At 39.3% G+C, this 24175-nt stretch overlaps 1 pseudogene; it reads right to left on the reverse strand.

The window, feature by feature from the left end:
- Window positions 1–10948: 10948 nt before the first annotated feature.
- Window positions 10949–11364, reverse strand: LOC124108765 (large ribosomal subunit protein eL30-like; annotated as a pseudogene).
- Between the last annotated feature and the right edge of the window lie 12811 nt (window positions 11365–24175).

Here is a 24175-nt window from a genome sequence, read left to right on the forward strand (position 1 = left end):
AAATAAGTCACAGTGAACTCAGTTCTCTAATCCATTGATCTGAGTTAAATCAGAAGCAACTTTGAAGAGAAAAGGGAATTACATCAACACAACCACCACACTGGGAGATATATTTACTAATTCATTGACTTTTTTATTTTGAGCATCTCTACATAGTAATGCTAGAGATACTGCAGAGATCAAGACCCAGCTTTCATGGAGATTATACCCTGGTAAATATACACTAACAAGTGTGAGAAGTGAGACAAAAAAAAAAGAAGTTCCTGGAGCTTTAAAAATATAAAACAGCCATTACTTATTATAGTGCTTGCTATATACCATGTACTATTCTGAGCACTTAGAACATATTAAATTCTTTAATCCTCCCACCAGTCCTATAATAAAGGTTCTTTATCCCCATTTTATAGATGAGAAGATTGAGAACCAGAGAAGGTTTGTTCCCCCTCAGTGTAGGGGCCTTGGGCTTGCTAAACATGTGCTGTACCACTGAATTACACCCTAGCCTTGAAGAGATTTTTTTTACTTGCTCCAGATTACACAGATTCATAAGTGTCTGTGCAGCCTTAAGCAAAAAGAAAATATTGAGAGGACTTAACCTGGTCAGAAGAAACTGTGTAAGTAAAGAAGCAGCATGATTACTACCCATCTGAAGCTTGACTACATTTAGTACTTTGCTGAGGTCCAGATCCATGTGTGCCATCTCCACATGGATGGCCCAGAGACATCACAAAGTCAATACATCCAAAGCCAGATTCTTCCTTTCTACTAGACTGTTATTCCTATGCTTTTTCACCTCAGTAAATATACTAATATGCATTCAATTTAAGACAAAAATTGGGCATCAATTTTCCTCAACATTTTGAATGTGGGCAAACATCAACACACAAAGAAGGCAAAAAAAAAGTCTATTATTTAGCTAATCTCCGTTGGGGATGTGGCCTAGTGGTAGATTGATTGCCTAGCAGGTAGAAGGCCCTGGGTTTAATCCCCAGCGCTGCAAAAATAATAATAATAATAAAGGAAAAAAGAAAAAAGCTGTTGTCCTAGCTTTGTAATCTCCTATTTGTTGTAGACATTGCAACTGCTTTCTCTCCCAGAGTATTGATTGTTTTTTAAAGCTTTATTTATTTGAATCGCATGTGCATGTGTATTTTGGTGGTGGTGGTAAGGATCAAATCCAGGGCCTGAAATATTTCTGAGAAGGTCTTATTTTTTTTTTTCTTCTGCAGTATTGGGAATTGAATTCAGGGGTGCTCAACCACTGAGCCACATCCCCAGTCTTTTATTTGTTATTTTGAGATAGGTCTTGCTAAGTTGCTGAGGGCCTCTCTAAGTTGCTGAGGCAGGCTTTGAATTTGCCATCTTCTTGCCTTAGCCTCTTGAGCCACTGGGATTATAGATGTGTGTACAAACAGTATTACTTTAAACCCCTACCTGCTGCATATAGGTGTATTTTTAAGCACTTACCTCAAAAATAGCTATTATCAAATATTTTCACTTTTATTACGGAACAGTGAACGACAGTAAAAGACCTTTTCTATCATGAGTGATCAAGGAAGATTTCACCCAATAATAACATTGAATTAGGCCTTACATATAGGTAATACAGGCAGGAAAATTCAACAAAGGGAAACTCTGGGGCATATTCCAGGAGAGAGGAGAGACCAGTGAGCCAAAACAGGCAGGTGAAGTGGAGCTGCTTAAGTCAGCCTGGGAAAGTGAATTGAGACAATGTTCCAAGGCCTGAAATACAGAGTGAAGGAATTTAATACGTAAGCTAACACTGATGTTTTTGAATACAAGCATGACAGAATGACATGCTGAAAGCAAGTCTTTAAGAAAAACAATTAAGGACAAGTTTCCAGCACTTTACAAGCCACCATGAATTTATCCTGGCAAGTTTTCTATACCGTTCTTGGAATGAACTAACTACAGTAAAATATAGCCAATACCTAATTTAAAGAATTATCACTTCAGCTTGGTATGGTGGCATACTCTTGTAATCCCAGTGATTTGGGAGGCTGAGACAGGAGGATTACAAGTTTAGGCAGCCTCGGCAACTTAGCAAGGCCCTGGCAACTTAGAAAGATCCAGTCTCAAAAACATATATATATATATAAAATATATAAAATGCACTAGGGATGAAGCTCAATGGTAAAAGCACCCCTGGTTCAATTCCCTGCACCACAAAAAATAATTAATTAATTAATTAAATGTAGGTAAGCATCCAGACCACCTTGGAAAACAATGACTTGTATCTGGTGAAGGAAAGCGCCAACAAATTGTGAAGTTATGTGGTCTTTTCCAAATCTAGAAAGTGGCTACTGAATATTAATGGCATCATGTTCCCAACTAGTGAAAATTATCCCTGTTGGTAGGAATTGATTTAATGTGGAAAGATTGTGTTCAGTAATCTCTGAAGCATGGAAACATTTTTTTTTTCCATTCTTAGTGTGCAACTGTATCATTGGCCTTCTTCAGTGAGGCAGGCCCAGACAAAAATCTCAGCAAGCCCTTCTGGACAGCATTTCTGCACAAAATAAATTAGGTCAAAGAGAAAATCCAGAGCAGTCTGAAGATGAAAAAAAAAAAAAAAATCCTGAGATGCAACATAAAACGAGCCAGCAGGGAGGAGGTGCAAGGGACCTATCTCACCTGCTTTGTTTTTTCTGGTGAAGGCTGGTGGCTTGTCACATGAACCTCAGGCCTTCCTGTTCTGGGCAGCTGCCTTCTTAGTCACTGAGGCCTGCAGGGGAGGGCCCTCTAACATCAGGGAACAAAATCACCCTATGACTCTTAGGTTAGGCCCTCGTGCCAGGCCAGTTTAAAAATTAAAGAGCAACTGCATCATTGAGGATTCTCATGTATTTTAAGAAATTCTTTAATCTGGTTTTGTGTATGACTGCAAATTAGGAGAACACACACACACACACACACACAAAAAAAAAAAAAAACCCGCTGGTAAGTAGAATTCACATCTGGTAAGTGAGAACTGGTGCCAGTCTTATTAGTCACTAAGATCATTTAAGGGTGGAGTGCATGACCAGGGTAAAACTTTAAACCAAAAGCAATACTTCCTTGTAACATTTGGAGTTTCCTAAGAAATCTTTAAAATGCGTATCTAGAAAGCCCAGTAAGCAAATTGTATATTTAGAAAAGCCAACCTTTACTTTTCTCTTTTCATTATCCTCAGCTGTTGGGGAAAGTTGTTGAATAGACTATACTCTATAAATTAAGCTTTCTCTATTAATCAGGTTTAAATTGTAAAAAGATGCCCCCAAATTTTAAAACTTTTGGTCCTTAAATTGAGGCATTCAAGTACCTCTCCATTATGAGCATATATTAATATGGCATAATGAATCCCACTATTATATATAATTATAATACACCAATAAAAGACAAATTTAAGGAAAACCACTGCAAGTAGAAGAAACAACTTGAATCCTGGCTATCTCCCTTAACCCAATGCCTGGTTGTAAAATACTGCTCAATAAGGGGCTGGAGATGTAGCTCAATAGTAGAATTCTTGCCCAGAGCTCAGGAGGCCCTGATTCAGTCCCCAGCAAAACACACACACACACACACACAGTGTAAAATGTATTCTACAAGGATTTTAAACTGTCTACATGATAAGTTTATTAATTATACAGCATCGACAATGATAACTTCATTGAGGCTTTGTTTTAAAAATTACAACTATTGCCGGGTATGGTGGCACACACCTGTAATCCCATCAGCTGAGGAGGCTGAGACAGGAGGATTGCAAGTTCAAAGCCAGCCTCCACATCTTAGTAAGGTCCTAAGCAATTTAGCAAGACCCTGTCTGAAAATATTTAAAAAACAGACTGGGGATGTTGTTCAGTGGTTAAGTTCCACTGGGGTCAACCCCTGGTACAAAAAAAAATTATAATTATTAACACTATTAATTGCACAGATTAATGAGATTCACTATATTTCCATGCATGCATACATTGTATATTGATCATGTCCATCCACCCTGTTTTTTTGTTTTGTTTTGTTTTGGGTGCTGGGCATTGAACCCAGAGGTGCTTAATCACTGAGCAACAACCCCACCCCTTAAATTTTTTTTTATTGTTTTAATTTTGAACTATGTTTTTGTTCTTAGTTATACATGACAGTAGAATGTATTTTGACATAACATACAGGAAGTATAACTTCCCATTCTTGTGGTTGTACATGATGTGGAGTTACACTGGTGTTGTATTCATATATGAACATAGGAAAGTTATGACTGAGTCATTCTACTGTTTTTCGAATTCCATTCCCCCTCCCCTTCCCTGCATTCACCCATCCCAATCCGGTGAACCCATACTCCCCCACTACTATCATCTATTGTTAGTCAGCATCCACACGTCAGAGAGAACATTAGGCCCTTGGTTTTTTGGGGATTGGCTTATTTCACTTAGCATGATAGCTTCCAGTTCCATCCATGTACTGGTAAATGGCATAATTTCATTCTTTATGGCTGAGGAATATTCCATTGTGTATATGTAACACTCTTTTAAATTTTTATTTAGAGACAGTGTCTCACTAGCTGCTTTGGACCTTGCTGAATTCCTGAGACTGGCCTTGAATTTTCAATCCTGTCTCTCCCCCACAAATTGCTGGGATTACAGGGGTGCACCACTCTACTCAATTTATCCACCCTTTTTTGAGCCTTAATTTTATTTCTGTGATCAGAGAGGGAATATCTTCTGCCTATTCTATAAGAGCAGATGAAGTAACATGTATGGAAGTTTTGCTTTCTTATGTCAGAAAAATGCATGAAATAAGCCTGGCATGGTGGCTCATGCCTATAATCCCAGAGACACAGGAGCCTGAGGCAAGAGGATATGAGTTCAAAGCCAGCCTCAGCCAAAAGTGAGGCACTAAGCAACTCAGTGAGACGCTGTCTCTAAATAAAATACAAAAGAGGACTGGGGATGTGGCTCAGTGGTTGCATGCCCCTAAGTTCAAACCGCAGTACTAAAAAAAATAAAAATGCATGAAATAGCTTTGAAAGCATACATTAGGAACTGGCTAATGAAACCAAGAGACCAGGGTGGTTGCTAAACAAAAGATTTCCTTTTCAATTATATACAGTACTTTTTGCAATGTGGAGTAAAAGAAGAATGTGTATATCAGACTGGTTAGTATAAAATCTAAGCTTTAATAAAATTTTCATAAAAACAAAAGCATGCTATATATTTTATTTACATTTCTATGTTACGTTGACTGTGAACATGTAAGGGATGTGTCATCTCAAAATATGCTAAATTAGTATGTTGATTATTTTAAACTGTGATCAGTTGAGGAACTGTAACTTCAGAAGGGGCCATTCACCTGAGAAGGGGCCGTTCGCCTGTCTTTCCCAACATGTAACAAGCTACAAAGATTCTTTTAGGAGGGATGTCCTTCGCATTCCAAGGCTGGAAAAGAGCCTTGATCATTAGAGACTGATAATTTGGGCTGCAGGGAACTTGAATAAACAAACCTTTTTAAAGAATTTTTTTTTAGTTTTAGGAACTGGCTAAAGACATAATAAAGACATAATATCTTTATTTTTATATGGTGGTAAGGATTGAACCCAGTGCCTCATGCATACTAGGTGAGCACTCTACCATTGAGCCACAACCCCAGCCCCTAAATAAGTTTTTTGAAGTAAACCTTATCTCCTTATCTTCCACTAGCTTCCATGTCCCCCTGCACCCTCACCAAATATCTTTTAGTAGCACCTCTAGAATTTTCTTTCTTTCTTTTTAAATACTTTTTCCCTTAGTTGTTGCTAGATCTTTATTTTATTTATTTATACATGGTGTTGGGAATCGAACCCAGTGCCTCATACATGCAAGGCAAGTTCACTACCACTGAGCCACAGTCCCAGCCCATCTTTTTGTTCTTAACATGGCAATTCTTAATTTTCTTTTTTTTTTTCTTGTAGTTGTAGATGGACAGCATGACTTCATTTTATTTATTTTTTTTTTCATGCGGGGCTGAGGATTGAACCCAGTATCTTATATGTGCTAGGCAAGCACTCTGCCACTGAGCTACACCTCAGCCCATCTTTCTTTTTGGGGGGGTTGGGGTGGGGTTTACTAGGGATTTAACCCAGAGATACTCTACTGAGCTATATCCTCAGCCCTTTTTCATTTTTATTTTTTTATTTTATTTAGCGTCTCACTGAGTTGCTAACTGTCTAATTTGTTGAGGCTGGATTTGAACTCATGATCCTCCTGCCTCAGCTTCCTGAGTTGCTGGGATTACAGGCGTGTGCCACTGCATCTGGTTTAAAATTTTCATCTGGCTTAGAATTTTCTATCTTTGTTCAGATGTCCATCTGTCCTCTAATTCCTTCACGAAGTTATTTTTCTATGTCTAAAATGTATAAAATCATCACACTTTGGTCATTTCTTCAAACTTCATTCTTTGTGAAGATCCCCAACTAGATGTAAAATTAATAAAACATTTATGCTTTTCTCTTGTTAATCATCTCTTGTATTGGTTGGATTCCTAGATCCATCCAGAGAGCCCACAAAAAAACTAAAGAGGGTAAAGGGAATCTCTCTATCCCCTACAACTACCACACCATGCAACAATGTCTGAACTAGGTAGGTTCCAAATGAGAATTAAATAACAGAGCCAGGTACAGTGGCATGTTCCTATAGTCCCAGCATTAGGAGGCTGAGATGGGGGAATCATTTGTGACCATGAGTTCAAGACCAGCCTAGGCCACATAGTAAGACTCTTTTATCTTAAAAAAAAAAAAAAAATGTGTGTGTGTGTGTGTTGTGTGTGTGTGTGTGTAGGGGCTGGGGTTATAGCTCAGTGGTAGAGCACTTACCTTGCACATATGAGGCACTGGGTTCAATCCTCAGCACCACATAAAAAAAAAATAAAGGAAGTAAAAATATTGTGTCTATCTTTTAAAAATCTTTAAAAAATATACACACACATATATATTATTATTAACAGTAGGAAACTACAACCATATTTCTTTTAAAAAATATTTGTTAGTTGTAGATGGACACAATATCTTTTTTTTAAATTTATCAATGAATCATTTATTTTATTTATTGATATGCGATGCTGAGGATCGAACCCAGGGCCTCACACATACCAGGCAGGTGCTCCACCACTGAGCCACAATTCCAGCCTCTGGACACAATATCTTTATTTATTTTTACGTGGTGCTGAGGATCTAACCCAGTACTTCATAAGTGCAAGGCAAGTGCTCTACCACTGAGCCACAACCCCAGCCCCTACAATCATATTTCTTATCTGACAAAAATAAATTCCCATAAACTATTTTATACAGTTCCTGGGACATAGCTCAGTGATAGAATACTTGCCTAACATGTCTGAGGCCCTGGAATTGATCCTAGCACTGAAAAAAAAAAAATACCCATACAATGAAAACATTCAGTTCAGAGACAGTTGAAAAAGTTAGATGGAAGTAATAGCATGGAATTCATATATTGGAATAGTACTTGTAAATCCAACTCCAAACTTTTTTGTTTTGTAGTATTGGGGATTGAATGTAGGGATACTCTATGGTTGATCTATATCCCCAGTCCTTTTTATTTTATTTTGAGACAGGGTCTTGTTATATTGCCCAGACTGGCTTTGAACTTGCCATCTTCTTGCCTCAGTCTCCTGAGTCACAGGGAATTCAGGAGTGTGCTACCAATTCTGGCTCTAAATATTTTTTTATTCTGGGAAAGTCTGAAATGTAGGAAAAACAAGGCTACTGTTAAAGGCTTAGCCCAACAGAAAATATATCAGAAGTATATATGTAAAAAAAATTTAGTCATTTAACATTTTAACATCATACAATCTCTCTTTTTAAAATTTTTTCAAAAGCATTTATTTTTAAATTGGCAGATAAAATTGCACCTCTGGACAAAAATTGCACCTCTGGACAAAATTATATATATGTGTATATATATATATATATATATGTGTATATTCTTACACATGTCTTACATATATTTCTATTCTATCTATATAGGTATATTATGTATATATATATATATATATATATATATATATATATATATTTAAGTCTAGCTAACTAACATATGGTTATCATTTTTTGAAGAAACACTTATCTGTTCTCTTAACATTTTTCATTAATGTAGCTACAGCTGGGTATGGTAACACATGCTTGTAATCCCAGCAACTCAATCCTGAACCAGGGGAATGGCAAGTTCAAGGCCAGCCTCAGCAATTTAGGCAGGCCTTTAGCAACTTAGTAAGACCCTGTCTCAAAATAAAAAATAAAAAGGACTGGGGATGTGATTCAGTAGTAAAAAGTCCCTGGGTTCCACCCCCAGTACCAAAAATATTTTAAAAATTAACTACATCATATCACTAATTATATCCATCATGTTATATACTAGATTTCTTAAACTTTTTCTTCCTATATAACAGTAATTTTTGTATCTTTTGACTGATATATATCTCTCCAACACCCCTCCCCCATTACAATTTCTTTTTCTTTCTTTCTCTTTTTTTTTTTTTTTAGTACTGGAGATCTTTTTGGTACTGGAGTGGTGCTCTACCACTGAGACACATCCACACATCCCACAACCCTTTTTTATTTTGAGATAGGGTCTTACTAAATTGCTTAGGGCCTCGCTAAATTGCTGAGGCTAGCTTTGAATTTGTGACCTTCCTGTCTCAGTCTCCAGACTCCCTGGGATTTAAATTAGACTTTGAAATTGATTTGCCTAAACATTAGAACTATATGAGAGAACTGCATCTGAAATATACAAATCCTCACCTGGATGTTTCAATAGTATGTATGTAGATAGCCACCCTTTAGCAATTTAAAAAGCAAATCTGAGGTAGAAATGATAGTGAAATCTCTCCTTGAGGTTCTCCTTCCCTTGGCACAGGGGGCTCATGCCTGTAATCCCAGTGACTCAGAGGCAGAAGCAGGAGATCAGAAGTTAAAAGCTGGCCTCAGCAAAAGAGAGATGCTAAGCAACTCAGTGAGACCCTGTCTCTAAATAAAATATAAAATAGGGCTGGGATGTGGCTCAGTGACCAAGTGCTCCTGAATTCAATCCCTGGCACCCCCACCCTCCCCACACACACACAAAAGGGCTGGGGATGTGGCTCAGTGGTTAAGCATCCCTGGGTTCAATATCCGGTACAAAAAGAAAAAAAAAAAAAGTCCTTCCAATAAAATTAGAACTTAGTACACATGAAACTTCAGTTACCCAGAAAAGAATTGGGTAATAAATGTGATCATCATAAACTGAATAGTCATCAACACTGTGCAAAAGAATACTCTCTCCTTAAATAATTCATAAATAAACTAAGAAGCAAAAATACAAGATTTGTTTCTTCATAAATAGAATATGAGAATGTCTATAGCATTATTGAGCATTAATCATTTGAAGATCTCCTCTCATTGGCTCCAAGAGATTATATCTTTGCCTTATTGTCAGGAGACCCAGAATTGGGTCCTGGCTCAGTGCCTACAGTCATAAGTTGATCTTATCCCCAAAACGTTTGTCTTTATTTTGAAACCATAACAACAGAAATATAGTGTAAGCTTTGCAAAATCATAGAATCATGCCTTGAAAGAACTTTAAAGATTATGTTGTTAAGCAGTTTTTGTTCTTTTAAAAAATTATTTACTTATTTATTTATTGTGTGGAGGGGAATTATTGGGATGGAGCCCACAGGTGCTCTACCATGGAGCCACAGAGAGCACCCCTCTTCTTTTTTTTCTTTTTCTTTTTTCTTTTTTTTTTTTTTTTTGTACTGGAGATTGCACCTAGGGTAGCTTTAACCACTGAGCCACATCCCCAGCCCTCTTTATTTATTATTTATTTATTATTATTTTGAGACAGAGTCTCACTAAATTGCTGGAATTTGTGATCTCAACCTCCCAAGTAGCTGGGATTACAGGCATGTGTCTCAGCACTAGGCTCTAAAGCACAACTTTACTGACTCGAGTCTAATTTCTTTAGTTCACAGATTAGTAAAACTGAGACCCAGAGATATTAAGAGACTTTCTCAGTAAATGGAGAATTAATAGATTCAGGAACCTTTGTTCCTTGTTGTATCCATAGTAATAACAATATTCTTTGAATGATTTTATTTGGGCTCAGCACACACTGTTTCACTTTTATTGTCTCATCTATTCCTTGTAATTGACCTCTGAAAATAAGAAGATACCCAGAATGTTCAAGATCACATAGTCACTATTGGCTCCCCCCATCCCACTTTGGTACTAAGGATTGAACACAGGGTTGCCTAATCACTGAGCCACATCCCCAGACCTTTTTATTTTTTATTTTGAGACAGGGTCTCACTAAATTGCTTAGCGCCTCCCTAAATTGCTGAGGTTGGTTTTGTAATCCCCAGATCAAAAAACAAACAACAACAAAAAAAACAGTAGCTGAGTCAGATAATCTGTCTTTCCTTTCTTCCTCCTTCTTCTTCTTCTTTTTTTTTTCCTTTAAACAAACTCCAACAAGTTATATTAAAGAAAAATTTTGTCTAGCCCAGTGGCGCATGCCTATAATCCCAGAGAGGAAACAGGAGAATAGAGAGTTCAAAGCCAGCCTCAGCAATGGCGAGACACTAAGCAACCCAGTGAGATCCTGTCTCTAAATAAAATACAAAATAGGGCTGGGGATGTGGCTCAGTAGTTGAGCACCCCTGAGTTCAATCCCTGGTACCAAAAAACAAAAACAAAAAAAGAGGGCTGGGATTGTGGCTCAGTGGCAGAGTGCTTGCCTTGCACGTATGAGGTACTGGGTTCAATCCTCAGCACTACATCAAAATAAATAATTTTTTTAAAAAAAGGTATTGTGTCCATCTACAACTAAAAAAAAAGTTTAAAAAAGAAAAGAAAGGAGCTGAGGATGTAGCACCCTTGGGTTCAATCTCCTGTACCAATAAACCAACCAACAAAGAAAATTTTTGCAGTTTACTTTTCACCAGTCTGTTCTGGCATGTTCTGGTGACATCAGAATTACCTGAATCAGTGATAGCCAGTGTGCACATTCTATAGTATTTCCTGCATGCTGTACACATTTCAATATCATTGCCACTGTAGTGGTGAACACCAATTTTGGCCAACATGGCAAATTACTCTATTTCAGATTTCCTCAAAGCTGGGCAATTGTTAGCAAAGAATGATCAATTTCCCTTTGCCCTATCTGATCATCTTCAGAGTCTACTTGTATCCCAGTATGTACTTTCCACTTTTCCTAACAAGCTGGATTCTAGAGTTGATGGACTCCATAGATATTTTTCATTTTTGCAGCCACCATCTTCCTGCCTTACGTGCAGGAACCAAGAGCAGCCACCAGGATGGCTAGAGAGTAAGAAAAATTCAGGTCATACCATTTCTGAAGTGCATGATAGTGGTCATGTCTAAAATCTTATAGCCATGGGCTTGGAGATGTAGCTCATTGGTAGAGCTCTTGCCTAGCATGCATGCCTGTAATGCCGGGAACTCCAAAGTCTGAGGCAGGAGAATTGCAAGCACAAAGCCAATCTCTACAATTTAGTAAGACTTTATTAAAATAAAAAATAAAGAAGACTTGGAATGTTGTTCAGTGGAAGAACATTACTGGGTTCAATCTCCAGTACCAAAAATATAAATAAATAAATAAATAAGATAAATTTCTATAGCCATAATTCCAAGTCGTAAGACTGGTTCTTCTACCATGAATTGTTCCTTTAGAACTAATGACATCCCTGAGATGCTCAGCCATTTGAGGCATGTAGAGGGGCATTTTAAGATGTAATTACTGAAACTCACCAATCAAGTGTGTCTAATACTGTATGCATGAATAAGCACTACCATTTGTTAATGCAATAAATTGTAAGGGATCAGAGTGGGCCATCTTAAATATGCCACTTTGGCATAAGGATTATTTTGGGTTGAAGATACTTGAGAAATAGCTCTCCCCCTATTTGACTAAAAGCAAGACATAAATATCCATTTGTAGAGGTGTCACTTTCTTCTGCCCAGGAAAAGGAAAATGACTCCATCTAGACTCTCATCAGCCCTGAGATCAGACATGGCACAAACAGAAGATTCTACAAATCAAACTTTAATGAAATAACCTCTATTCTTTTTCATTAGTTTCACCCCATATATGTAGCTTTCCAAAGTTTACTGCCCCTAAAAACCTAAACCCCTTTTCCTTCCTCTTGTCACTTCATTATAAATGAATTGTTCTTTATTAAAATGCTAAATAAGCTGGGATTGTGGCTCAGGGGTAGAGCTCTAGCCTAGCATGGGTGGGACCGGTTTGATCCTTACCACCTCATTAAAAAAAGGGGGGGGGCTGGGGATGTGGCTCAAGTGGTAGCGTGTTCACCTAGCATGCGTGGGGCACTGGGTTCGATTCTCAGCACCACATAAAAACAAAATGAAGATATTGTGTCCACCTAAAAAACTAAAAAATGCAATGGCGCATGCCTGTAAACCCAGTGGCTCAGGAGGCTGAGGCAGAAGGATCTTTAGTTCAAAGCCAGCCTTAGTAATTTAACAAGGCCCTAAGCAACTCAGTGAGATCCTGTATCTAAATAAAATACAAAATAGGGCTGGGGATGTGGCTCAGTGGTTAGGTACCTCTGAGTTCAATCCCCAGTATCCAGTATCCTGCTCTCCTAAAAAAGGACAGGGGATGTAGCTCAGTGGTTGAGGACCCCTGGGTTCAATCCCTGGTACCTCACACACATAAAAAATCCAACAATAAGCCAAGTTTTGTTTTACAGTCAACTCGGCTAAAAAAGTAACTTTTCCCATAGAGAACAAAAATTACCCCAATCATTGTGGAGCTGTGGTGATGGCTTTTCAAAGAGGAGAGCAATACTTCTATAAAGATAACCAGTTCTTGAACTTTGACTGAAGTATTTTCATAGAGATGATTTCATCTGACATCAAAGGAGCATGGCTCTTTAATCTTCCTCATTTTATTGTTTCAAATAACATTTAAACTCATGGACAGTTCACCACCTCCTCCAGTTTGAATTTCCTCTGCACAGGGTTAGATTTCTTATCTCCCTATGTATACATGCCAACCTAAAGAATGTTTTCAATCAAAAAGTAAAACTAATTGATTTTTTTTTTTGGGGGGGGGGTGGTGTACTAGGGATTGAACTCAGGGGCACTTGACCAACTGAGCCACATCCTGAGCCCTATTTTGTATTTTATTTAGAGACAGGGTCTCACTGAGTTGCTAAGTGCCTCCCCATTGCAGAGGCTGGTTTTGAACTCGAGATCCTCCTGCCTCAGCCTCCCAAGCTGCTGGGATTACAAGCGTGTGCCACTGCACCTGGCTAAACTATTTGACTTTTAAAAATTTACATTATACATTACATGCAGCTCAGTGATAGAGCACTTGCTTAGAATGCAGAAGGCACTGCCTTTGATCCCCAGCACAGGAAGACAAAAAATTTGACATTATAATTCTGTTCTGCCTTTGACTTCATCCTACCTTCCAGTCTCAATCTCTCTCCCCATTCACAGCTTTGAACCAGTAATACCTAATTTCTTTCTTTCTTTTCTTTTCTTTTTAACAAGATAAGGTATTCAAACCAGGGGAGCTTAACCACTGAGCTACAACCTCAGCCTTTTTTTTTTTTTTTTAGACAGGGCCTCACCAAATTGGCCTAGAATTTGTGATGCTCCTGCCTCAGCCTCCTGAGTCACTGGGGATTACTGGCCTGTGCCTCTGCACCTATAAGAACTGGCTACCCAAACAGGCATGGTGGCACATGCGTGCAATCCCAGTAGTATGGGAGGTTGAGGCAGGAGGATGGCAAGTTCAAGGCCAGCCTCATCAATTTAGCCAGGCCCTAAGCAATTCAGTAAGATCCTGTCTCTAAATAAAACACAAGCGGGCATTGGTGGCGCATGCCTGTAATCCCAAAGAGTCAGTCAAAGCAAGAGGATGCAGAGTTCAAAGTCACAGTCAGAAACTCAGAGGCTCTAAGCAACTCAGGGAGACCCTGTCTCTAAATAAAATGAAAAAGAAAAAAAAAAAAGGCTGGGGATGTGGCTTAGCCGTTCAGTGCCCTAGAGTTCAATCCCTGGTAAAACCACACCCTACCCCCACCACCCATCCCCTCCCCCGCAAGAAAAATACAAAACAGCACTGGGGATGTCTCAGTGGTTAAGCGCCCCCGGGTTCAATCCCTGTACCAAAAACAAGTCTTTTCCTGCTTTGGAAGTTGCTCCACGCCCCACCCCAGCCCAAACCCCACACCTCCCCACGCCCCCTTTTGTCCCCTACTCCCCATCCACTGTTGCTCTGGAGCTGTCCATCTGCCTTACCCAACTCACTCCTGTCAAACAGGCACCAGGCTGCAGAATGTGAGATAAAGAGGAAGAAAACGGTCAGATTTCAGGGACTTCCAGGGGCCCCAGGGCAGTGATTTACTTTCTCCGTGGCTTTCAAAGTGGTTTTTCAGAGATGCTTTAGGGGCTTCTAAAGAAAGAGAGGGAAGGAAAGAAGACTAAAGCCAAAGCTCAGGGTTTCCCACTCCTGCACTCCAACTAGCATCCGGTTTGTCTGTTTTGGTATGTGCTGTAAGGTTTTTTTTTAAGGAGGGAAAAAAATAAGTAAGCAAATGAAACTTCAAGGCTTTTAAAAGTGTTCGGGGATTTTTGTTTCATTTTTGTTTTGTTTTGTTTTGATGCTGGGAATCAAATCCAGGGCCTCTACCACTGAGCTATACCCTCAGCCTAATAGAAGTTTTATCATGATTTATGAGTTTGCCAAGTATTGGTAGGCTGGCTTTGGAACCTCTAACTCACCATTGTGTTTCATTTTTGGTCTCTTTGGGATAAAGTATTCATTCATTCATTCTTTTCTTTTTTTCTTTTTTTTGGTACCAGGGGATTGAACCCAGGGGCTCTCAACCACTGAGCCACATATCCAGCCCTTTGTATGTATTATTTTGAGACAGGGTCTCCCTAAGTTGCTTAGAACCTTGCTAAATTGCTGAGGCTGGCTTTGAATTTGTGATGCTCCTACCTCAGCTGCCAGAGCCCAGGGGTGTACTACCATTGAGCTACACCCCATCACTTTTTAAAAATATTTTTTTTTGAGAGAGAGACAGAGAGAAAGAGAGAGAATTTTAATATTTATTTATTTATTTTAGTTTTCGGCAGACACAACATCTTTGTTTGTATGTGGTGCTGAGGATAGAACCCGGGCCGCATGCATGCCAGGCAAGCGCGCTACCGCTTGAGCCACATCCCCAGCCCTTTAAAAATATATATTTTTTAAATTTTTTAGTTATACATGGACATAATATATTTATTTTGTTTATTTATTTTTATGTGGTGTTGAGGATCAAACCAGTGCCTCACACATACTAGGCAAGTACTGCCACTGAGCTACAGCCCTAGACTATTAAAAATGTTTTGAGATGGGGTCTGGCAAAATTGCTGAGGCTGGCCTACAAACTTGCAATCCTCCTGCCTCAGGCTCTGGGATAGCTAGGATTACAGGTCTATATCACCATGCCAGGTTTAATTGGATCTTGAAGGATGTCAGATATTATTATGCAAGAAAAGGGGAAGAAGGAAATAAAAGTAAAAGTGCAATAAAATTAAGACTGTGGACCTGGCATGGTGGCAAACACCTGTAATCCTAGCAACTTAGAAGGCTGAGGCAGGAAGATCACAAGTTCAAAGACAGCCTCAGCAACTTAGTGAGACCTTGTCTCAAAATTTAGAAAATAATGGGCTGAAGCTGGGGCTCAGCAGCAGCGTGCTTGCTGAGTGAGGCACTGGGTTTAATTCCCTGCACCACATAAAAATAAACAAATAAAATAAAGGTATTGTGTCCATCTACAACTAAAAAATATTTTTAAAAAAAGACTATAGTAAAGAAGAAAGGTGGTGGAGTTGATATAGGGAAGGTATGCTAGCTTCAGGTTGTTGAAGGACCTACTTGTCGAAGGAAGAAGTGCATATACTATCCTCTAATCAGTAGGAGTTATTCAATGTTTTTCAACAAAGGTATGCTATGACAGATAAAAGAGATAATTTTGGTGACAGATTGAAGATACCTGGAGAAGAAAGACAGAAACCAGATAGACAAGTGCTATAAACCTGGTGCAAGAAGATGAATAATAACAACGTGGCTTGGTAGTGCACACCTGTCATCTCAACTACAGAGGCTGGGACAGAAGGATAGCAAATTTGAAGGCAGCCTTGGCAACATAAGGAGACCCTATCTCAAAAGAAAAAATAAAAGGGGCTAAGGATGTACTGCAAAATAAAAATTTTTCCAGTACCACAAAATAAGTGGAAAAATGAAAGAAGGCAAATATCTAAGGAAGTGGCTTGAGAGATATTTCTAAAGTTTTCATGGAATGATTGAGCCACCAAATAGATTATAGGGATATGAGATAGAATATCTCCTACAACACTTCTAATATCCAGTGGAATAGTCACCTGACAAATCAAACTAATGCTTTAAGAGTCAGCATCAACCAGGCATGCACCACCATGGTGGTGTACACCTATAATTCCACCGATTTAGGAGGCTGAGGCAGGAAGATTGCAAGTTACAGGCCAACCTCAGCAACATAGCAAGACCCTAAGTACTTTGGACAGATCTTGTCTCAAAATGAAAAATAAATAAAAAGGACTGGGGATGTGTCTTGGTATTTAAGCAATCTTGGGTTTAATTCCTGGTACCAAAAAAAAAAAAGGTTTTAAATGGTTTTAATTGTTTTAGATATAAAACCTGTTCAAATAAAAAGTAGAGAGGATTTTCCCCGCCTTATGGTGCTGGGGATAGAATCTAGGGTCTTGCATGTTCTGGGTAAGCGCTCTTAACTGAGTTATATCCCCATTCTTAAAATCTAAAATAGAAGTCTTAACACTTAAAGAAAGCATTTTAAAGTATAAATGATGCTACTTTGGAGGAGGCAAGGAGAGAAGGAAGCCTTTTTCTCCAATCTGCCAAACAAAAACTTAACACAAGCAAGTTGAAAGCTCCTAAGTGTTCTATGGAACACAGTTTAAAAGATGTAGGAGTCAGGCCAGTGGCACACACACAACTATATTCCCAGGTTCTCAGGAGGTTGTTAGCAATTTAGCAAGCCCCTGTCTCAAAATAAAAACTAAGGGTGAGGGATGTAGTTCAGTGGTAGAGCACTTACAGTAAAACTTCTTGATAGCCTCTTCCTCCTGTCAAAGTTTATAATTCTATGGCTTTGAGACAGCTAAAATAAAGACCAGTAGTTACTGGCTTCTGAGATGTTTACTCCTCACCCCAGAGTTTAAGGAATTGGAACAAAGATCAAAATAAGCCTGAAGCTATAACCACCTTTCCCAAACTTACAAAATAAACAACAAACTTTGGATGCAAATGAAAGAGTAGAGTCAGGCTTAAATCAAAGTGAAATGGTCTGAACAAAGGGCAGCTGGTTTCATTGACCTTTCTTATCTCTTAGATAAAGGTAGTTAATGGGCCATAAATACAAACAAAGGATCTGGTTACCAAGCATCCAAAGAAGAGGGATCTAAGGCAGCAGTATTACTGTCCACTGAGTGTGTGGAGTGGGGAAAGAGAACTCCAGGGAAGCAGCACAGGTCCTTTTTGAGAAGAGAAGCAGGCCCTGGCCAGGAGCTGTAGGGCAGGGTAACGTTCTCTGCCTTCAGGAGAAACTTGTTGAAGAACTGGGGATGGAGTGGAGTAGAGATTGTGCTGGCCAAAGTGCTGCCAAAGGTAAGGAGAGGTTACATGGACTGAGGAACAAGAACCAAGAAAGGCCTTCATGAAAACAAACACACACACACACACAGACACACACACACACATACACATACATACACCCCTGAGGGAGCTAAATGTCTTGGTACTCAAAGTGAGCCCCCAGACCATAGGCCTTGGCAGTACTGCAGGTTTACTAGAGGTGCAGAATCTCAGGTTCCAATCTGCATCTAAAGAATGGCAATGTATATTTTAACAAGATCCCTAGAGTTTATCTGTGCATTAAAGTTTGGGTGAAACCGGAACTCTTGCTTTAGAAAGATATCAACCTTGCTGGGCTGTACTTTGTGACAGGGAAAATACCTGAGCACCAAAGTCACTGAAATTATTAATTCTATTCATTGTAATAAGGAAGGAATAAAGGTTAAAAATCACTTTACACTAAAAGTGATTAAAACAAAACCAAAACAGAAGAAGAAGGAGAGAAGGAGAAGGAGAAGGAGAAGGAGGAGAAGGAGAAGGAGAAGAAGAAGAAGAAGAAAAACTCAGCTTGGACATAACTCAGTGATGGGGGTACTTGCCTAGCATGCACAAGGCCTTGGATTCAAAAAATTTAATCTTCAATTCTGGGAAGGGTCAATGTTAAGTATAGATTAATTCTATTTAAAACTGGTATGTGATAGGTAAAAATATTGAGATTAGACAGTGGAAATAAAGAAGCTGAATTCCAACATTCTTACTATCTTATAAATCTCACCTGCAAGGCACATGAGGGTTAAATCCATAATTATTTCACTTATCCAACACAGTGCCTTACAGGTAATCAACACTCAGTAAGTAGTTGGAAGTTGGGGATGTAGCTCAGCGGGTATAGGCTTGCCTAGCATATATGAGACCCTGAATTTGTGATCCATGGTACCTCAAAAAAAAATCGACGATGATATAATTGATAATTTAAAAGGTATTTTTTTTTCTTTTTCAAGATTTTTTTTTTTTTAGAGAGAGAGAATTTTTTTTTTTAATATTTATTTTTTAGTTTTATTTTTTGGCGGACACAACATCTTTGTTTGTATGTGGTGCTGAGGATAGAACCCGGGCCGCACGCATGCCAGGCGAGCGCGCTACCGCTTGAGCCACATCCCCAGCCCCCTTTTTCTTTTTGGTACAGGGAATTGAGCTTAATGGTGGTATACTACTGAGCTATAGCCTTCCTTCCTTCCTTCCTCCCTCCCTCCCTCCCTCCCTTCCTTCCTTCCTTCCTTCCTTCCTTTCGCCATGGATTGAACCCAGGGACGCTTATCATCCACTGAGCCACATTCCCAGCCTATTTTATATTTAAATTTCGAGAAGGTGTCTCACTTGCTTGGGTCTTGCTAAGTTGCTGAGGCAGGCTTTGAACTTGCAATCTTCCTGCCTCCTGAATCAATGGAATTACAGGCATGTACTACCCCACCCATTTATTTATTTATTTATTTTGAGACAGGGTCTCATTAAGTTCTTGGGGCCTCAATAAATTGCTCAGTTTAGTCTTGAATTTGCAATTCTTCTGCCTCAGGCTCCCAGTTGCTGGGATTACAGGCATGAACCAATGTGCTCAGCTAAAGGACAAATTTTATGGTGTGTTAATGATAGCTTTAAAATATATATGTAATTGGTAAGGTGGTATACCATCACATAATACAGTGTAACTTTCTTGAGGTCAGAAACCGTCTCTGGTTTATTCCCCTCCCTATCACTAGCACAAATTTAGCATAAACCTAGCATATGACTCAAGAAATTCTTGAGTAAATGAATGGGCAAATGGGAAATGGGATAGACATTAGTTACCCTTGGAGGAACCTACCCAAATTTAATCTCTGAATTTTTATGAAATCAAGAATCAATTTGCCAGACACTGAAAATAACAATGAAACTGGGCATGGAGGCACAGGCCTATAATCCCAGCTGTTTGGGAAATTGGAGGCAGAATTGTAAATTCAGGGCCCCTAGACAATTTAGCAAGACACTCTCTCAAAACAAAAAATAAAACCAGCCTGTAATCCCAGCAACTCTGAAGCTGAGTCAGGAGAATTGAAGTTCTAGGACAGCCTCAGCAATTTAATTAGGCTTAAATCAATTTAGTGAAATCCTGTCTTAAAAAATAAAGAGCTAGGGGCTGGGGCTGTGACTCAGTGGTAGAGCATGTGTCCCACATGTGTGGGGCACTGGGTTTGATCCTCAGCACCACATTAAAAAAAATAAACAATAAATAAAATAAAGGTACTCTGTCCATCTACAACTAAAAAATAAAAAAATAAAAATAAAAATAAATTGCTGGGTGTGGTGAAGCATGCCTATGATCCCAGCAACTCCATAGGCTGAGGCAGGAGAATCATGAGTTCAAAGCCAGCTTCAGCAATTTGGTGAGGCCCTAAGAAATTTAGTGAGATCCTACCTCTAAATAAAATTTTTAAAAAGGATAGGGATGTGGCTCAGTGGTTAACTGCACCTGGGTTCTATCCCTTGTACCAATAACTAACTAAATAAATAAATGTTCCTGGGTCCAATCCCCAGTACCTCTTCCCGCAAACATGCACAAAAGGAATCAATCATACTGAAATTTCTAGTAACCAAACTGAAACTAAGCTGTTTATCTGACCTTCAGAGAAATCAGGAGAGTTAACAGCCCAATTTCCTAAGCAGGCCACTTTCACTCTGTGTGATAATTAAATCCTCCTACACAGAAGAGGAAACTTGAAATAAATTAATCTTAGCTAATCAGTTATTTTAGTATTTTTCTGTCTCCCTGTACCCACTGTAACAGTGGTCTACTTTATGCTTTGAATAGACCTATTGCTACTCTGCCACTGTGACTTGTTTTTAAAAGGAATATGTTTCTTTCTCTTCCTCTCCTCCTCCCTTCGACAATCTCTTCCCCTCTTTAATCTCAGGGGAAACAGAATTGCCTTTCTTCCCCAACCTAGGCAGTTATCTGTCCTTGAGCACACACCCACCACAAGAATAAAGTAATTCATACTTGAGGATGACACCAGAAGATCCCAGAAATGACTTCTCCCAAGTTAACAAGTGAATTACAACTCTCACTAGGAACTTGTGGAATGCAGTCTTTGAATCACCTCTATAAAAAACTCCTGTTCCCCGGGGTGGGAAGAATCATAGCCTCTGGAACAGGAATCCCCCATGCTTCTCCTTTGCTACTAAAGCAATAAAAACTTCTATTTCCTTTTTTCTCAAAACTGTGTCCTCATCATTGGATTGGCATCAGGGACAAGGACCAAGCTGTCAGTAACAAGTCTGGTAACAAGTCAGACTTGTATTTTTCATTTCTGCTTTCTTCAAGCCCTATAGAACCAACTGTCTGCCAGGTGTAATGGCGCAGGCCTATAATCCCGACTATATGGGAGGTTGAGGCAGGAGGATAGCAAAGTCAAGGCCAACCTGGAGAATGTATCAAGACCCTGTCTCAAAATTAAGTAGAAAGGAGCCAGGTGCCATGGTGCCTGCCTGTAATCCCAGTGGCTTGGGAAGCTGAGGCAGGATGATTCCAAGTTCAAAGCCAGCATCAGAAATTTAGCAAGGCCTGTCTTGCTAAAATAATAATGATTTAAAAATAATGATAATTTTAAAAAGACTGGGAATGTGACTCAGTGCCTCTGGGTTCAATCCCTGGTAAAAAAAAAAAAAAAAAAAAAAAAGACAAAAATCCAACCACAGAGCTTTAGATTTTCTTTCTTTCTCTCCTTCCCTTTCCTTTTCTTTTTATCCCGTGTTATGCTCGAATTCAGGACCCCCAAAAGACCACCAGAGACCAAGATCAATGTAAGCAGCAAAGAGCTAGCTCGGTCCTCTGAGTGCACACAGCAGCTGGTGAAGCTGAGAGGGCCTGGGTCCAGGGTTTGCAGCAGTTTTATACACTCTTTGGGGAAGGCAAGGACTTCATGTACATCATAGCATCTCTTAGCAAATCATCACACACCACGGGAAAATCATAAAACAACTCTAAAACATGATTAGCACATTCACTGGTGGGAACAAGTTGGGTAGGGGTGATTGGTTAGTACAAGAGGAGGATTCGTTTGAACTGATTGGTTTAAGCCATGAGGGGTGTACGTGCTGAACTACATGGTTTCCCAACATGTTATCAACCACCATAAACTACTGGGAGGGTCATCTGACATCCCAGGTATTTCCCTGTCTCATGCTGATTGGTGGTTGCTAAGGGGTCACTATGGGTCCTCACCTAGCCTGACTGAGTCAGGGACACTTGGCGCAGCAGATCTCTCCAGTTATTTGTAGATTAAACAACTCAGCAGAGTGGGTATATGCCTAGGAGTGCTCTGTGGGTCTTTCCAAGGACAAGGGTCATGCCCCCTTCCTTGGACAGGCTTTGCTCTGAGGTAGAGGCTGGTTTTTCACCGGCTACTGGGGATTAAACTCAGTGCTCTCTACCACACAGTTATATCCCCCACTCTTTTATTTTTCATATTTTGAGACAGTGTTTCACCTGATTGCTGATCTTGGCCTCAAATTTAAGATCCTCTTGCCTCAGCTTCTGGAGTAGCTGGGAGTACAAGTGCGTGCCACCATGCCCAGTTTAAATTGAATTTCAATAGTTTAAACTTTTATTATAACATGGGTAGACTTTGCCATAATATTCGTCATTTTATATTTTAGTTTCTAAAATATTTTTAGAAATTCTACTTAAATAGCAACATCAGCTATAAGGAAATCCTTCTAGCTGGGTGCAGTGGTATAGGCCTGAAATCCCAGCTACTCCAGATGCTAAGGTGGAAGAATTGCAAATTCCAGGCCAGCCTAAGTCCTTCAGCAAGACCTTGTCTCAAAATAAAAAATAAAGAGGACCCAGGATATACCTCAGTGGTAAATGGCCCTGGATTCAATCCCCAGGACTGTAGAAAACAAAATAAGATAAAACCTTCTTTTAGGTTCATACACCTATTTCTGAAGGGTTTTGGCTTTAGCTACTTGGCATTTTTGACATTAAAGTTCTGAGAAATATGTATTCGAGCACATGCAACCTGGTAAGTAGGGATATATATATATATATATATATATATATATATATATATATATATATTTGTGTGTGTATGTATGTGTGTGTGTGTATGTATGTGTGTGTATGTGCGTTGCTGGTGATTGAACCTAGGGCCTTGTGCATGCAAGGCAAGCACTCTACCAACTGAGCTATATCCACAGCCCTTAACCCATTCTTGGTCGATAGAAAATTTAATAGCTGGTGGTGGTGCACACACCTGTAATCTTAGAGGCACAGGAGGCTGAGACAGTAGAATCACAAGTTCAAAGTCAGCCACATCAACTTAGTAAGGTCCTGAACAGTTAAGTTAGCAAGACCGTGTCTCAAAATAAAATATAAATAGGGCTGAGGATGTGGCTCAGTGGTTATGCACCCCTGAGTTAAATCCTTGGAATGAAAGAAAGAAAGAAGAAAGGAAGGAAGGAAAGAAAATTTCACACCATTTTTTCTGATAATAAAGGTGTATTTGCTCATGGCAGGAAATCTTGAAAATAGGGAAATGTAAAGAAAGTAATAATATGTGATAATTCAACAATGTTCTGATAATTACTGTAAACACTTAGGAATACATACACATGTGAACCCTTTTTTAAATATTTGTTTTAGTTGTAGGTGGACACAATAACCTTTATTTTATTTTTATGTGGTACTGAGGATCAAACCCAGTGCCTCACACATGCTAGTCAAGCGCTCTGCCACTGAGCCACATCCCCAGCCCCAAAGAACACTTAAAAAAAAAATTTGTAGTTGTAGATGGACAGAATGCTTTTATTTTATTTGTTTATTTTATGTGGTGCTGAGAATGGAACGCAGTGCCTCATGCATGCTAGGCAAGCGCTCTGCTGAGTTACAGCCCCAGCCCACATGAACACTTTAAAAAAAAATTGATACTGGGGATTGGAACCCACAGCCTCATACACATTAGGCAAGTACTTTACCACTGAGCTTCATTTCCAGTCCTTATTTATTTATTCACGGTATTGGGTATTGAATCCAGAGAAATTCTACCAATGAGTTACATCCCAGCTTTTTTTTTTTTTTTTTATACTGGGGATTGAACCAAAGGGCACTTGATCACTGAGCACCATCCCCAGCCCTATTTTGTATTTTATTTGGAGACAGGGTCTCACTGAGTTGCTTAGCATATCGCTTTTGCTGAAGCTGGCTTTGAACTCTCAATCCTCCTGTCTCAGCCTCCTGAGCTGCTGGGATTAGAGGCTTGCTCCAAAGTGCCTGGCCCAGGCCCTTTTTTTGTTTATTTGTTTGTTTATTTGTTTTGGTGGTATTGGGGGTTGAGCCCAGAGTTTGGCATATACCAGGCAAGTTGTCTGTCACTGAGCTATATCCCTAGCCTCACCCCTTTAAAAAAAAATTTTTTTTTCTGCTGGGCTCAGTAGCTCATGCC

Source organism: Marmota monax, unplaced genomic scaffold, assembly GCF_021218885.2.
Source record: "Marmota monax isolate L192 unplaced genomic scaffold, Marmota_monax_Labrador192_F-V1.1 WCK01_AAM20220418_F8-fsc00033, whole genome shotgun sequence".
Lineage (NCBI taxonomy): Eukaryota > Metazoa > Chordata > Mammalia > Rodentia > Sciuridae > Marmota > Marmota monax.